General features: G+C 46.5%; 1 long non-coding RNA gene across 1 annotated transcript; it reads right to left on the reverse strand.

The window, feature by feature from the left end:
- Positions 1-4,857: 4,857 nt before the first annotated feature.
- On the reverse strand, positions 4,858-7,255 carry LOC119328536. Its single transcript, XR_005159012.1, has 3 exons — positions 6,582-7,255; positions 5,786-5,950; positions 4,858-5,410 (listed from the first exon to the last, which is right to left on the reverse strand). It is a non-coding gene; the product is annotated as an uncharacterized LOC119328536 (long non-coding RNA).
- Positions 7,256-15,345: the final 8,090 nt, after the last annotated feature.

Genomic DNA, 15,345 nt, shown 5'->3' on the forward strand with positions numbered 1-15,345 from the left:
AGTTGATCACGGGTATATACTTATACTTTATACATGATACATGTGATGACTAAAGTCGGGTTGGCTCGAGGAGTACCCGTGAGTGATTCACGGATTGGGGGCTGAAAAGACCTTTGTCCCGACGGCCCTCTGGGTGGATCTTTGTGGCGGAGCGACAGGGCAGGTTGAGACCACCTAGGAGAGAGGTGGGCCTGGCCCTGGTCGGCGTTCGCGGTGTCTTCAAGATAACACGTTTAACGAGATCTTGGTATTTGATCTGAGTCTGCCTACTGGCCTATACACACTAACCATCTACGCGGGGACAGTTATGGGCACTCGACGTCGTGGTATTAGTCGAAGCCTTCATGACGTCAGCGACTGAGCGGCGCGCGCCGGGTTGGACCGCGTAACGCAACTTCCTTTGTAATGGAGGTTGCTAGGTCTGCTCACCGGCCGCGTTCGCAACGTGCAGGTGTGCAAAGGGTGATGGGCCCAGACCCCTGCGCCATAGGATTTAGACCGGCGTGCTGACCTCTCTATTGTGCCTAGGTAGGGCTGCGACGTGTTGATCTTCTGAGGCCGGGCATGACCCAGAAAAGTGTGTCCGGCCAAATGGGATCGAGCGTGTTGGGTTATGTGGTGCACCCCTGCAGGGAAGTTAATCTATTCGAATAGCCGTGATCTTCGATAACAGGACGACTTGGAGTTGTACCTTGACCTTATGACAACTAGAACCGGATACTTAATAAAACACACCCTTCCAAGTGCCAGATACAACCGGTGATCGCTCTCTCACAGGGCGACGAGGGGAGGATCATCGGTTAGGATTATGCAACACGATGCTACTTGGTGAACTTACCATCTACTCTCTTCTCCTGCTGCAAGATGGAGGTTACCAGAAGCGTAGTCTTCGATAGGACTAGCTATCCCCCTCTTATTCCGGCATTCTGCAGTTCAGTCCACATACGATACCCTTATTCCATTTGATACCAATGCATACATATGTAGTGTAGCTCCTTGCTTGCGAGTACTTTGGATGAGTACTCACGGTTGCTTTCTCCCTCTTTTCCCTCCTTTTCTATACCCGATTGCTGCGACCAGACGTTGGAGCCCAGGAGCCAGACGCCACCATCGACGACGACTACTACTACTCGGGAGGTGCCTACTACTACGTGCAGCCCGCTGACGGCGACCAGGAGTAGTTAGGAGGATCCCAGGCAGGAGGCCTGCGCCTCTTTCGATCTGTATCCCAGTTTGTGCTAGCCTTCTTAAGGCAAACTTGTTTAACTTATGTCTGTACTCAGGTATTGTTGCTTCCGCTGACTCATCTACAATCGAGCTCTTGTATTCGAGCCCTTGAGGCCCCTGGCTTGTAATATGATGCTTGTATGACTTATTTTATTTGTAGAGTTGTGTTGTGATATCTTCCCGTGAGTCCCTGATCTTGATCGTACACGTTTGCGTGTATGATTAGTGTATGATTGAATCGGGGGCGTCACAAGGTCCCAGTCTGAATATATGAAACTTATAGTCTCCACGTCGGTATCATCCAGCATCATTGGTGCAAGGTCCGAGAGCCGAACCTCCTTGGCCTCCACCTGAGTTGGATTGGACGCCTTTTCCACCTGCACGCGCATACACAGAAGAGACATGAAAACCAGACCAAATCACTTTTTTATTTATTGCATGGATGGCAGGGCAATTCTGAATATGAAGTGACTCCAGACACTTAATTCTATTGAACCATCAAAAGAGATGCCACACTTTAGTTTCTACAAAAGGCCCCTAGTCAACATATTAACATCATGGGCAATGTTTCGGAATGACTGAAACGTTACAGTTTGGCAAAGAATTCTGAATTATAGCTGCCTGAAACCGACATGTTTCAGTGAACATCTCAAACTTGCTGGACTTGATGCCTAAGATCGTTTATAAATTCAGGTTCAAAACTATCGCATCTTAAGAGCGTTTTCTGTAGTTTTTCACTGTGCAATTATTTAGTATATTGTCAACTGAAAATAGGTGCATGAAACAAACATGTTTCTGTTTTCAACACGAATTGGTTCATTCAGATTCCCTGCCCAATATCAGTGAATAACTAAAAAGAAAAAAAATAAGCTCCTACATTCAGCAATATAAAGCTAGCATAGTTATGGCCTACAGCCCATTGATGTTAGCCTGGCTAAATTACAGATTTATTTGAGTAATAAAAAGAAGAGCACAAAAAGGAATAACAAATTCACTTAAATTTGTTAGTCAAGTCAAAACCTGCGGGAACCTGAATTTTTTTTCAGTTACAAATATATTTATGTGCATAAGAGATACTAAAACTGTGAATTGTATAGGGTAATCTGTCTTACGAATCACCCGGGGAAAAAAGTCTTAAGATTACTTGCCAACACAAGAAATAACCCTTGTGGCTATGTCCTAGTACATCATAATTCAGATCACAAGAAAAGATGGACCAGGCCGTTCCCCTCAGAAACTCTAAACTGACTTGCATGTAGCAATCACAGAGACTACTAAATCAGTCTACAAACTTGAGCTTACAAAAATTTGCTGGTGTACTAACCATCCTCCATCAGTTTTCTCATGCTTTATAAATTAAGTAGTGTCCCTTATTTCAGTCTGGCTACAGAACAGAATCGGAGACAAGAGACAGGGGACAAACAGGGGATTTCATCCAGTGAATATGAAGGCGATACATTACCTCTGGTGTAGCCGAGGCATGCGAAATTGGACGGTTGGACAGATGGTCTTGTTCCTCCGGCGAACTCGGCACTTCCTCCTTCGGCGAACTCGACGGCGACATTGCACGTTGCATCAAAAAGCAATTTGGACGGGCTTTGATGGAGCTTATGGTCCAAGGACGCAATCTGATGGAGATTTTGGCCGAGGACCGCTCCTTCTTATAGCAAACAACTCAAATCCGGGTCGGGCACTCCATTGCTTGGTGTTCGAGAAGGACACGGCCTCCTATTGTCCATCCAAATCATGACACGGGAATAGCTCATCCGAGATTGATAAGGATACGGAGGAGGCCGGAGAGGATTGGCGGCGGCGAACAGGTCACAGCGAAGCGCGCCCGCGGCCGGCGTACCCACCAGAAAATGTTTCCGGTTCTGTCCTCCATCAAGCGCAGCAAGGATGGCCGTTCGGCGACAAGGGCACCGGCGATGAACCTCTCCTGCTCCACCACCCATGAACCTCTCCTGCTCCGCTGGCACCTCCCCTGAACCTCTCCTGCTCCGCCCGCCGCGCGGCGCCTGAACCTCTGCTGCTCCGCCCGCCGCGCCGCGCCTGAACCTCTGCTGCTCCGCCCGTCGCGCCGGGCCTGAACATCTTCTCCGTTTCCAACCAGCTTGCTCTTCTCGTCCTCGCGCACCTGCTTGAATCCTGACGAGGAATGAGACGGACGGTGAGCAGCAAGCAGGCCACGAGAGAGGGGGCGGCGAGGAAAAGGGGTGTACTAAAGCTGGTGGTGGCTGCCGGCAGGAGGTGCCCGTGGAGGCGGCGGAGGCTGGAGGACGCGAGCCTCGTCACGGCCGCTCGCAGGGCCATGCCCTTCCTTCCTCGGCAGAGCGAGACGGGGGGAGAATGGGAGCACGGGAGTGTCCCCCTCCCTGGCGCTCCTTCTTCTCCTCCGCGGCTCACCACCGCCGTGGGGCCTCCTGTCGGCGCCCCGACACGGAGCGACTCTGCCACGCAGAGCGCTCACTTCCGTATCTTGTGCGCCGAGGCCGTGCTCCTGTGCTTCTTTTTTTTAGTCAACTGCTCGCCCGTGCGTCGAAGGATTGCTTGCTTGTCTATTTTCCTTTTTACCCAGGCCCAAGCGACCAAGCCCGTGAGCGAAAGAACATTCTAATAAGGAATTTTGACAAAAATCTTTAGTGCGTACCCCAAATTAGTATCACCTTGTTTATATTATGATTTTGTAAAAGCGTATTATGACATGAAAAGAAAACGTATTGTGACGGTGAACCCACGGAGTCAATCCGTGCTTTATTATTACTAGTAAATGTGCCCGTGCGTTGCTACGGGTTGAACATTGACCATGTCGACCACTCATACATATAAATGTGGCAACCTAGAGGCTTCTCCGCATACTTAAATTGATCTAACAATTTCAGAATGTGCAAAGTGCAATCAACATGGAGTTTAATCACTCGTCAGGTGTTGAACCAAATCTAAAAAAATTCTCCAACACCACACTTTAAAGGTTGCTGCCACCGATTGAACAATACTTATATGATATAATCATATAAAGATAACTTAGCACATTTACTATAAATAATGGACATTTCTGAAGTCATGGCATAGTAGAACAAATCAACCAAGCAGTCTACTGAAGTAAGCAGAAATGATAAAGAATGCCTCACATTTCTTGTCAAAATATCTAAAAGCAAGCTTAAAAAATACCATTTTCCTTGCAGAACCCCAATGGCATTAGTCCTTCTCCCATCATGAAATAGTTTTTTTTATATTCTTTGTTTGTTTGTTGATGATGGTTTTATATAAATAGCAAAAAGGCATGTGTGTTGCGACGGATAATAAAATTGTGAATTGCGGCCTTGAAATCAAGTCATTGATAACATAACATAATACATGTAATGATTATAAATAGTGTACAATCAACATTATTAATTGGAATCAAATAAAACTGCCAATGGGCTGCACTTAAAAATCACAAATACACAGGCTAGTGATCATCCATTTCTCTTCATGCGCATGGATTTGGGTGTTCTTATGAAATTGAAAGTGATGGGAACCGAGGACGATATTTGCAGGAGATCTACTGATGCATGGCGGTTTCTAGTGCAAGCATCACCAACTTGGGGCCTATTCGGTTGCACTCACTCTTGGCTCCGCTGCTGCAACCTCAAGCTCGTCCTAACTGTGATGATTTCTTCCACTTGCGATCATTATTCCGAGTCAATTTCTGAGTCCCGCGTCAACTGTCTGACCCAAACCAGCATGTTAAACACACGCCAATAGCAAGCAAAGTCAATGGTGCAGTCTTGCTCTTTGCTTAACCAGTTCACAATTTTGGTTCATTCATAGTGGTAGCCTCAAGGCTTTGGCATTTGCTAATGATTTGATTGAAGAAATCCTGCAATTCTGACAGATTATTTTTCCTGTCAAAGCTAATGATCTAGTAAAGCATATTGTCAACATTTTTGTTGAAGCAAGATTTGTATTTTACTAATTTTCCTTCCTTTTCTTGCATGTTCAGACCCCAACTGGCCTAAGTGCAACATTGACCTTCAGTGCTGAATGACCATGTGCAGGCCTATAGTCTTTAGTACAGAACTTCAAGACACATATTTCTCAACGGACCAGGAGAAGCAGGGAGGAAAAATGCTGAAAATATGAAGCAGTCGATGTAGCTCAGAGTTGCTACAGAAAAGAGCCCGATTTATGACCATCTCGGCTGTACAGAAAAAAGAGTAAGCATCAAACGGTGGAGTGGGTAGGGGATTTCAATCAAAAGGAGGAAACATTTAGCATAAAATAGCGTGGGAAACAAGTCATAGTTAGTTAAATATGCTCTACAGTGACAATCAAAATTGATGTAGCCTTGGCAAATGAAAGGGAAACTGAATTGAAGTGCATTAAAATAATGTTCAATTGAATTAACATCCTAACATAGCAGACAAATAATAAAGAATGGATAGCTAAGCATAAGGCCATAACTTGAATTTGTTGAATTGGAGAAACAACAAATCTGGAGAACAATATTAATGAAGACTAATGATTTTTCAGTAAAGAAAATGAAGGATTGGCATTTATGCTTTGTATAGTGTACCAATAGTAGGTCAATTCCTTCGGATTCGAGCATTCAGACTGCGGCATCACTCTTTGCTCTTTCCACTGACAAAACTCATGTCAGTGTCGTCAGTCCTTTATTTCCACTATGAAGTTTGCATACTCTACACTGGGCATGAGGAAATATTTAAATTTCCGTATGTATCTGCAGGAAGGCAAATCAGAGGTCCAGTCCACTCCAGTAAAATCTGATGCTTCTAAAATGAAAGCACAGTTGAGGTGATCCAATGTTGAAATTGGCTATCAACGTGGCTTTATGAAACAAGCAATTTCCATTAATTCAGACTTCAAGCATATGGCGAATCATGAAGTAGTCGATGTCCACTTCGTTTTAAATTTTTTTGAGCATGATGTACCCATTATATCAACTTGTTTTATATGTTCTGAGCACAGTCCACCTGCAGTACAGGCCTATACTTTGAGGCGGCTTTGAAGTTTCTGCATATTGCGTCTCTATTGGAAACTCACAAATGTCTCTTTTTGTATATTCAATTTCTGTATATGCTTCCCCAAATAAAATGATTGTATGCTGGGGTGAACTGAGTGCACATTATGATTCTTTGCATGATGCTAGAAAATACTGTTTTGTAACAGGACAGCTGATCACGTATGCTTCAGTCGCAAAATTCATATGTTCCTTTTGAGTTCCAAGGGGCAAATTAGCAACAGTAGTAAAGTAGTAGCAGCAACAACACGCATCAAAAAGCAGGGAAGAAGGAGCATCACGCGGAAAACACCAGGGAAGTAAAAACATCACGCACCAAGAGGGTGTCTACCTTGTTCGTGACCGTAGGGGAGGCGTGCGTTCCGTGGAAGCGAGAGCATCTTCCGCCGTGCGCACATGCTTTGCTGGTTTACGTTATGACGGCAGGAGGAACCACCGGCAGGACACGTTCACCGGCGTGAGATGTTGGCGAAGACGCCCACGGTAGCACGACGACGGGGAGCTCGAGGAGAATGACTGGATCTGGCGCCGCCCACCATCAGAAGGAACCAGCCTTAGTCGAGGATGACATATCGCTGTCGTTCGGCCGCCTCGGGCTTGCCTCCTCTTGCATCTCCGTGGTTGCGATCGTCCGACAGCCTTGGGCTAGCCTCCTCGTGCATCATTGTGGTAGCCATCGTCCAGCCGCCTCGTGCTAGCCGTACAACATCCTTCGTCGGCGGCTTGGGCCTGAGGACAGCGGGAAGTGAAGGAGAGCCACGGGGAGGAACTGATTTCGATCTGCGCGGATGCCGCGGAAGAAGCGGCTTCGTCCCCGAGATCCAACGTCGCGGAGATCATCGGGGTTGTGTGGGAAGGGGGCTGGAGGCACCGAGATCCAACGTCGTGCTCCTCCTCTCGCTCTTTGGCAATCACGGGTCGGCCGCGGATGTGGTGCGGCGGCGCATGGTCAGGCGCGGGGCGGGCCCTGGCAGGAGGCGGAGATGGGATTGGGAGGCAGCCAGGCAGGGTGCCTGAGTTTTTCTATTTCGTCTTTACCGGTTCGCATTGACTTATAACGTGGATTGCGGGTTGAATAAAAACAACGTGGGGATCTTTGTGTAAAAACGCCGCGACGGTGAACCCGGAGACCCAATCCGTGCTTTATTATTAGGGAGAGATTATTATTATTATTATTACTAGCACATATGCCCGTGCGTTGCAACGGGAAATATAATGGTGTATCCATCGAAAGGCCCAACAACATCCGAATGATGCCACCCGACAACGGCAGGAAGGCGCGCAACGGGCGAGCCTAATTCACGCGAATTCAGGTGGGTGAAATTAGTTAGTGTGGGCCCCACAGTTGAATTAGAGGGGTGATTAGTTAGTGTGGGTCCACCCTTGAATTCATCAGGAGAGAGAAATTAATTAGGGTGAGGAGAGATTTACGTGGCTTCGTCCCCAGATACGCTACAGAGCGTTGCAACGCTTGCAAGCGAGGAAATCTTTTCCCAATTCTACATTAAGAAGCATGCTACAGGTACAATGCTTTTGATAAGATTTTTGTACGTACGATTCTGATCTTAAAAGGCCCCCTAATTTTCAAATCTTAAAGGCATTGTAGAGCGTTGCAACGCTTGCAAGCGAGGAAATCTTTTCCCAATTCTACATTAAGAAGCATGCTACAGGTACAATGCTTTTGATAAGATTTTTGTACGTATGATTCTGATCTTAAAAGGCCCCCTAATTTTCAAATCTTAAAGGCATTGTTTGTAAGTTGTCATGGAAAAAATCTCGCTAAAAGGGTTCTGTTAGACCATCTCCAGTACATTAGAAATAACGAATTATAATTCCTTCGCCTAGTTAGTTACACATACAATACTTTTGATACAATTTTTGTACGATAATTCTGACCCTAAAGGACCCCCTAATTTTCAAATCTTAAAGGCATTTCTTTCTTGTCAAACTCTCCTTCCTTATTTATGTATATTCATCATGCCCTCGTATTATAATTCCTTCGCAACATATTATTATCTCATTTTTTAAAGGAACTCTCCTTCCTTATTTCAGCCCACGTAATATCTTTGAAAGGTTATTCTCTCCTTCTTTTTTTAGGAGCTCACCTTCCTTATTTTTGTCCAAGGATCACACGCTGGTATTATATTAAATTAAGACGAATGAGCAGCAACCACTCTTCAGTATCGAGTACAAGAATGGAATCATTTCTTCTGAAGGAACTACAAAAGAATGGTGTGCAGGAGCTTACTTCAGAATAACATCTCTGGTATCATCTCCACCGAGAATAGTCATCTATATATTGAGCTTCCTCGAGGACCCTTCGCAAGACTCGTTGTACTTTCTAAAATATTAAAGGCATGTGATGACTTGCAGAAGTGTTAATATGAACACAAAATACAAAATACCAAGCATTTTACCCAAAGCAACCAAAAGAATACATCTGGAGAAATTTACTCAGTTCCCAGGTTAATACGAACCAATACATTTGGAGAAATTTACTCAGTTCCCATGTTAATACGAGCCAACAAAAAAGCCTATGTTATACATGCGTAACTGGAATCACGTGACTCATGTTTCACTAATCAGGCAAACGTAAAGGTCAATAAAGAGGGAGAAGGATACCTTGCTGGAGCAAAAGCAGTGATAACCTGAACAAGACTCCATTAGCTTCTCTGCATGCTGTTTGTACAGTGAAAAGCGCTCCGAGTGGCCGTAAGGGCTGGAATTTGATGCAAGGTACGGACCTGGACACGGAATGAATATGAGCCTCTACATCCTCCACCAATTCATAGAAACAACCAAGCAACTCCACCATTCTTTGCAAATCATGCTCCGTGGCGGAAGGAACATGCCAATATCGAGCGGCAATAGATTGCTAAATAAATGTTCAGCCATGGTAAGCACCTTCGTTCCAGTCAAGGCGATGGTAAGAGGAACATGGTGAATGACTAATATGAGACAAATCATAAACGTTACGCAGCCATACCATGGATGTAGACCATCAATTAACTGTGACAGTTATAAGGCTATCACCCAAACAACCATGCACTTACCTCTGGCTGTGACAAACCAGTGGTGCTGGTTTTTTCATTGCATGCGCTCCATCAAGAAAAGAGAGGTTCAGAACCTCCTAATTGCAAGTTGAAATATGTATCTAATTGGAAAATACTGACCCAAAAATATCCATTGTCCTCCTGCCTATTTAATGTTGTTCCACGAAATCACATTATTTCTGTTCCCAACCCGTACGTCTTCAAATATACATCATTTTTGTTCCTTGAAACTTCAGAATAATATAACCATGCAGACTGAACAATGCTGTTCTATACACCAGATTTCTAAAGATGCAAGTAAATTGAGAAAGAAATAACAGAATCCCCTTGTTATTAAGGTTCAGTACGCACTTGAGATAAATTACACTCCTGAACTTATGTCCCACCAGGAAGTTTCAGAAGTTCCTAAGATGGTATGCTCAGATCTTGGAGAAATACGGACAAATACTATGCAGATTCAATTTCCAAATTTCAATGCAGAAGAAGAATGCATCATCTACCAAGGACCAGGAAGCAACACTAAATATAGCATGGTATTATTCACTTCTTTTTGTTGCCAATGAACACTAAATTGTTCACTTGTTAATACAAGATTGCAACCACTACGTAGCCCTGTACATCCACCAAATACATTAATTAGTTTCCCGTGGACAACAAATCTTAAACAATACTCGATGTTTCCACGAAAGGCTTGCTAGGGGTTGTCGTGTGACTGTCAAAAACTAAGCATAATTGATTATGAAGAGATGCTTGATGGTAAAGAATCAAAGTAGATTGCTACCTAGTGAGGAAAATTCTCTCACCTCGTACACATCGCGGTTATCTCTGGCCATCAGCAGCTAGCGCCCCAGGTGCAGATGCACTTCCATAATCCATATTGCAGGTGAGGAATCACAGAATCTAGCATCCAGGGCAAGGCCAAGGCTTCTCCAGCGAAGCACAGAGGAGGAGAGGTGGCAAGGGATCCAATGGATCCGTGGAGAGCATGTGCCTCTAGATGGGTGCGCCGGGCGGGGTGGCAGGCCTCGAGATCCTTTGCGATGGATTCAATGCGCGACCGGGATCCCCGGTGACGCCAAGAGCGGCTTGGACAGCGGTGGGGGTGGAGGCAAAGGGCGGCGCAAGGACGGCGGTGGTGGCGGCGCGGACAGTGGTGTGGGCGGCGGCAAAGGGCGGTTGCGCGGACGGCGGTGGTGACGGCGGCGGCAAAGGGCGGCGGCGCGGACGGCGGTGGTGGCGGCGGCGTGGACGGTGGTGGGGTGGAGGCAAAGGGCGGCGGCGCAGACCCGAACTACTTCTCCCCCGCGCATCCACTCCCGGCCGTCGCGGCCGCTTGCATCTCGGCGAGCGAGCGATGAATTGGGTGGTGTTCTGCGGGCGATGGCAAGAGCAGGGGAGGAGGCAGAGGATTGGTTTGGTTTAATAGAGTTTTTTTTGTAAAAACGAAGTGTTTTCAAGGTTTCACTTAAAAAAGGGACCGCGGGTTGATTGCATAAAAACCACAGGGACTCTTTTGCAAAAGCGGCGCGACGGTGAACCCGGAGACCCAATCCGTGCTTTATTATTAGGGAGAGATTATTAGGAAGAGATAAATAAATAAATAAATATATAATATATAATATATATAATATTATATCTCTCTCTATATATATAATAATAAACCAGGTATTGCTTCTGGTCGTCCGTCGCTGCAATTTTACAAAAAAAAGTCCCTTTGTGTTTTAGTAATCAACCCGCGGTCCTCGTAATAAGTAATACCGATTCGGGGGAGAAAAAGAAAAAAAATTAACGCAGCCGCCCGCACGACCCAATCAACACTCCAGCGCACCACCGCCTCCTCCCACGCCATGCCCCGCCTCACCTTGCGCCGCCGGCCCGCCCCCCAGCGTCGCACGCCATCGGTCCCCGCCTGTCACCACGCGCCGCCATCACCTACCCTGCGGGTACGCCTACCCTACCAAGTGCCCCACACCCGCCGCCTACCACTGCCAGCGACACCCCTCTCCCTTCCTGAGTCGTCGTGGATCGCAGGAGGTCAGTGGCGGAGCTATGTACAAGTCTGGGGTGGCTGTGGCCCCCCCAACTTTGTACCAAACTGTGAAGATTTTTTTTGATGGAGGACTTAGATGAGACTTTTTTTTAGCATTTTACACCCTCAGCCAGTCATGTTTTAGTCTTGGTCCCCCCAACACTTTCTACCTAGCTCCGCCACTGCAGGAGGTGGCCGCCGTTGTGGCCATGGAGGGCTCGCCAGCCGCCTTCGGAGTCCCACACCCCCAAGCTTGACGGGATTTCCAGGCGCCGTCCCAACCCTCCGTACTCACACTTCCACCTCTCGAACACCTCGCGAGCCGCCATCTTCAGCCGTCCCCAAGCGAGTCGACATCTCTTCCCAACCCGGCGCACAAGATTCTCCATGCTCAAATCAAGATCAAGGCTATGAGGACGTTCTCAAATAGAGAGAGATCAGTCTGAGGGTGAGCCCACGGAGGGCGCTTGTGTTGATAGAGCACGCTGGTGGAGGTCGACCACAACTCGGCTGGCGCAACAGTGAGTTATAGGGGCAGCTATGGGAGCCGATGTTGGGGGAGCACGGAGGCCTTTGCAGGGATTGCATTGGTGTGCTGCGGGATGAGCTGGAGTTGGCTCCTGGCGGTGTTGGTTCAGGCTGATGTGTGCATCACCAAACGAAGAAGTAGGCATCCACTGAGAAGAAATTCATCAGTGTTCTCAAGTTGAAGTCAAATTGACCAGCTACGTTTTAAAGGTAACATCTAGATTATATCTAAGATGATAGTTTGATCCGCAGATTGGAAGAAATCGCACATAGTAGATGCAGTTTGTATTTTAGAAATAAAGGCAACAGTTTAAATTGAGATCTGGGACTAAGTGGTTCATAATTTATACATGTCCCCAACATTAATATTGCAGTCTTTGTCATACGCTTTGCAATGGTATTGGTTTTGGTTAATTCCGAATTAAAATCTTTTAAAAGTAGAGCAACCAAAAGTAGAATTTTGTTTCGCATCTATAATAGTATCACTCGAAGCCTAGAAATTCTACTTTTAGAAATTTTGTTTCTGATTATTCGCACATGGGACTATGTTGAATCGGGAGATGGGTACCTTCACACAGCGCCTCCCCTCCTGTCTTGTTGCCTGCGTGAGTGTGTGTCTTGGATGTGGCGGCTCTCTCTGGGGCAGGGGGAAGAGGGGCTCCTCTTCTAGGTCAGCACCTCTCATGGGCTTGGGCCCAAGAGACAGATCTTGATGGGCTAGGGCCCATACCGGTTCAACACTCCCCCTCAAGATGGGTGGTAGATATCTATCATCCCCATCTTGTCACACGCCAAGTTACAGTCCTTTGTTCCCAGTCCCTTTGTCAAGCAATCTGCAAACTGCTGCCCAGAGCTGACATGAGTAAGGCTGATGATCCCAGCATCAAGTTTCTCTTTAATGAAGAAGCGATCAATTTCCACATGCTTCGTCCTATCATGTTGAACTGGGTTATTAGCAATGGCTATAGCTGACTGATTGTCACACCACACCCTTAAGGGTCCCTTCCTCAAGAGTTTCAACTCGCATAGTAGGTGCTTCACCCAGAGCATATCACACAACCCTTGAGATAATGCTCTATATTCAGCTTTTGCTGTTGATCTAGACACAACATTCTGTTTCTTGCTTCTCCATGACACCAAATTTCCTCCCACAAACACACAGTAACCTGAAGTTGATCGTCTATCATCTTGACAGCTAGCCCAATCAGAGTCACTATAGCCATCCACCTCAAGATGTCCACTCTTCGCAAACCACAACCCTTTACCCGGAGTCCCCTTCAAGTATCTCAGGATTCTGTGAACAATATCAAGATGCCCTCTCCTTGGTTCATGCATGTATCTGCTCACCACCCCCACGGCATACGTAATGTCAGGCCTAGTATGACACAAGTACAATAACCTCCCAACCAGCTTCTGATAATCTTCCTTATTCACTAGCGCACCTGATTGTGCTGTTACTTGATGATTTTGTTCAATTGGAGTAGGGGCTGCACGACATCCCATCATGCCCATGTCACTCAAAAGATCCAAGGTGTATTTTCGTTGGCACAAAGATATTCCCTTCTCTGTCCGGGCCACTTCTATGCCAAGGAAGTACTTTAGATTTCCTAAGTCTTTTACCTCAAACTCCTTGCTCAGACACCCCTTCACTCTCTTTATTTCCTCCTCATCATCTCCAGTGATGATGATATCATCAACATACACTGCAACAATGGTGATCTTCTTATTAGTGTGTCTATAAAACACCGTGTGGTCACCATTACATTGGCCATACCCCATATTCCAAACAGCTCGTCTGAACCTATCAAACCATGCCCTCGGCGATTGCTTCAGACCATACAAGGATTTCTTCAGCCTGCATACCTTCCCCGTAGTCTGTTCTGTGCCAAAACCTGGCGGTATCTCTATGTATACCTCTTCTTTCAAGTCACCATGTAAGAAGGCATTCTTGACATCTAACTGGTGCAATTTCCACCCAAAGTTTGCAGCACACGAGACTAATACCCGTACCGTGTTCATCTTTGCAACTGGAGCAAATGTCTCATCATAGTCAATTCCATAAGTTTGACTATATCCTCTGGCAACCAATCTAGCCTTATACCGTTCCACCTTGCCCTCAGGATTCTGCTTCACAGTAAAAATCCACTTACAACTCACTGCTTTCTTTCCTGCCGGCAATGTGGTTAGCACCCATGTCTTGTTTTTTTTCAATGCTTCTAACTCCTCTATCATCGATTCACGCCACTACGGATCTTGCTTTGCAGCCTTCCAATCCCTAGGGATAGACACAGTTTGCAGAGAGGCAACAAACGCCTTATATGAAGGTGACAAAGCCTTGTAAGACACAAAATTGCCAATATCAAGGTCATCACAAGCATCATCCTTTGGCAGAGCCTTCCTTGCTACCTCACCCTTCCTTGCCGCTTCACGTGTAGGTTTTCGCAACGCAATGGGCAGCTCCACTGTGTCAGATGAGCTTGCCTCACTGCCTTGCTGCTCCCCCTGCACTCTTGCCTCACTGCCTTGCTGCTCCCCCTGCACTCTTGCCTCCCTGCCTTGCTGCTCCCCCTGCACTCTTGCCTCCCTGCCTTGCTGCTCCCCCTGCACTTTTGGTTGCCGCCGAGAGTACACCAGGGTATTCGTCTGCCATCGATCCCGAACAGGAACCTGGAGAGCACCAATCTTAAGTGTATCGATAGTTGGCTCGACATGAGCCCGCACATCATGATCAGTGATGGTACTAACCGAAATTGTACCCACTATTGGTTGAACCTGAGCCTGCACATCATTATCAGTGTTAATGTCCACAGGATCACCGTGAGTATGAGACACATCCTTCTCCCCCTCTTGACCATCATGCACAGGGTGTAGGTGGTCAAGCTCTGCAAACAACAGACTGAGATCAGTCGGCTCACCATAGAATGGCTCAGACTCCCTGAATGTAACGTCCATACTTACAAACCTGCGTTTTTCAGAGGGACACCAACATTTATACCCCTGCTGACTAGACGAGTATCCCAGAAAGACACCCTTCACTGCCCGAGGATCAAGCTTGCCAACAGATGGTCGGTGATCACGAACAAAGCAGGTACTGCTAAACAACTTTGGGGGAACAACAAACTTATTATCTCCAATGATCAACTCAGACAGAGATTTCATGCCAAGTATCCTGGAAGGTGTTCGGTTGATCAAGTATGTGGCTGTCATAACTGCATCATCCCACAAGAACTTAGGCACATTCATGGTAAACATCAACGACCGAGCAACCTCAAGAACATGACGATTCTTCCGTTCGGCCACTCCATTCTGAGGGGGGTGTCCGGACATGAAGTTCGATGAAGAATCCCATGGTCAGCCATGAAAGCTCCAAAAATGTTGTTCACATACTCCGTTCCATTGTCCGTCCTGAGCACCTTGACCTGTACCTGAAACTGGTTCTTTACAAGAGCATGGAAGTTCTGAAAACAGCTAAACACCTCATCCTT

Source organism: Triticum dicoccoides, chromosome 7A (genome assembly GCF_002162155.2).
Source record: "Triticum dicoccoides isolate Atlit2015 ecotype Zavitan chromosome 7A, WEW_v2.0, whole genome shotgun sequence".
NCBI lineage: Eukaryota > Viridiplantae > Streptophyta > Magnoliopsida > Poales > Poaceae > Triticum > Triticum dicoccoides.